This window comes from Miniopterus natalensis, chromosome 8, assembly GCF_054644295.1.
Source record: "Miniopterus natalensis isolate mMinNat1 chromosome 8, mMinNat1.hap1, whole genome shotgun sequence".
Lineage (NCBI taxonomy): Eukaryota > Metazoa > Chordata > Mammalia > Chiroptera > Miniopteridae > Miniopterus > Miniopterus natalensis.
In genome coordinates this window covers 33415413-33417571 of record NC_142088.1, presented here as the reverse complement: position 1 = coordinate 33417571, position 2159 = coordinate 33415413, and the positions used below count along the sequence as shown (strand labels likewise).

Sequence of the window (2159 nt, the reverse complement as noted above, 5' to 3'; positions counted from 1 at the left end):
TTGATTCCATTGAGTCCAGACTACTCTTGAAAAAATGCTATTCTAGGAAATGGGCCATACAGAAACAGTAAAGCTTACAAGAGCACTCAGGGTTTTGAAAAATAATGGGGAGAGGTGAAAAAAGCACATTTCTGGGTTCCACATGTTTTTTTCCTATTTATCTAAAGGGGAAAAGCAAAGTCTTTGGACATGTTGTTTGCTCTGCTCAGGATGCTATCTCTCATGCCATTCTCCTGCTTCTCTCTCTACATAGTTTAATTTTTATATCCTTTAAATCTCATCAGAATTGTCACATTCTAATTCTACTATGTTCTTATAACATACCTTTCCCCATAGTCATCTTGACATCGTGTTCATTTCGGCTCACCAATCACATTATACTGAATACTTTCCAGATCTTATAACTTCTACTTGGATCATAGTTGTTTTTGAACAGGAACATATATATTCCTCTTTCATATCTTTATCCATCAGATTTGGTAGTGATTTGCATGTTAATGTCTTGTTGGTAGTGACTTGCTAATAAATGATATATATATATGTTATTAATGTAATGGGACCTGTGGAGAGGGGAATATATGTTTCTAGCATAACATTAGAGTAAATTTACATAGTCATTACAGTTATGTTTATTGATTTCCATCTTTTAGAATTAATCTAATAAGAAGCAGAAAAAATATGTCAGTATTAATGTGCTTATGTTACCAAGTGTATTCAAGAGTTCCTGTGGAGGGAAGGCAGGGAACCTGGAAGAGACCAAGGCAGGCACCGGAGGAGTCCAGCCTGGAAGAGTCCCATTGGGAGGAACCCACTGTCACAGAGGAGATGGAGGCTGGGAGGTCAAGGCTGGTGCTGTGCTTGGTGACCTTGCCTGAGCTGCCCCGGGATGTCTTCTGCGGCTGCAGGTCACATATTGTGCTTCCTGTGCGTCTCAACTTCAACCGTGAGCCACGTAGCCAGCCAAGGGTCACCCTTTGGCTCTTCTTAGATGCCAGGACATACAATGGGCTTCTGGTTAACCAAACTGAACTATTTATGCCATCTCTCAATGTTGATGGACAGCCTATTTTTGCCAACATCACACTACTAATGTTTACCCTAAAAGAGCAATGCCTTCAGGTTGTTGGAAGCCTCGTCAAGCCTGAGAATTACAGGAGACTGGACACTGTGAGAGCACTCTACCAAGATCTGGAAGACTACCTGCATGTGAGGAAAGACCTGGAGTGGCCTACACAAGAGCATCTTGAAAATCAATGGGTGGAAGAGGAGACTGAAGATTTTAATTGAAATTTGCACTCCCGAGTTTCAGCTTTTGAAGGAACTGACTAGTCTTGATCTAGATATAGGACTGGTCACTTATTCTTGGTTTCAAGGTATCTCATTCTTGAATTAAAAAATGCTCCATCGCTTAAAAGAAAGTTAACTGACGCCACTAGGTATTGTAATGTTTAGGGGCAAATATCGCAAAATGTAATGCCTGTTCTCTCTAGAAGTGTTTGTCAAGGGCAAGTAGTTGCATTTTTCCTCTTAGTAAGTCAGGAAAGTTTCTGTGTAAGAACCGCTGTGTAGTAATTCAATGAGAATTGCAGCATATCCTTTGCTTGTGAGAAAGCAGTGGCATCTGCTTTTAATTGCTGCATTGTGGTTGGTGATGTGCCCTCTTCCTGCTTTGAGAAGACTGGGATGTTCTTGAGGCAGGGACAGATCTGTCTGCTCTTTGAGACCCCAGTGCCTCTCACATTATGAGCCTTCATCAGTGTTTGTTGCATGAACAAACCAGTGGATACTTTGGTAGAAAGTGTTTGGAGGGTTTGTCTTTTATTTGGGGGCGGGGTTGGGGAGCGGTATAGGGGATCTTAAAGTGTGTCCAGCAAATAAATCTTTTAAAGGGAATCATTTTTATAGAAAGCACCTTTTATAATTTTCCAAATTTTGTGCTTTTCTTTGTTACAGTGCTGTTTTATTTCTGTTTCTAAACCAGGATTAGCTTTTTGCAGTTACTGTGATGATAGCTCTTCTGAAAGTTGACATCTGCACAGAAGGGAGGAGAAAATAGCTGTCCTCTTGTTTCATTCTAGTATTAAGGAGAAACTACCATACTGTAGATAGGTTTTTGCCAAGTGTGGGTATTTCTGTTTCTTTTTGTAAGTTCACGACAT

The 2159-nt window shown here is 40.3% G+C and overlaps 1 pseudogene; it reads left to right on the top strand.

Annotated features, from left to right (window-relative positions):
* Positions 1-690: 690 nt before the first annotated feature.
* Positions 691-1287, top strand: LOC107546728 (von Hippel-Lindau disease tumor suppressor pseudogene; annotated as a pseudogene).
* The last annotated feature ends 872 nt before the right edge of the window (positions 1288-2159 follow it).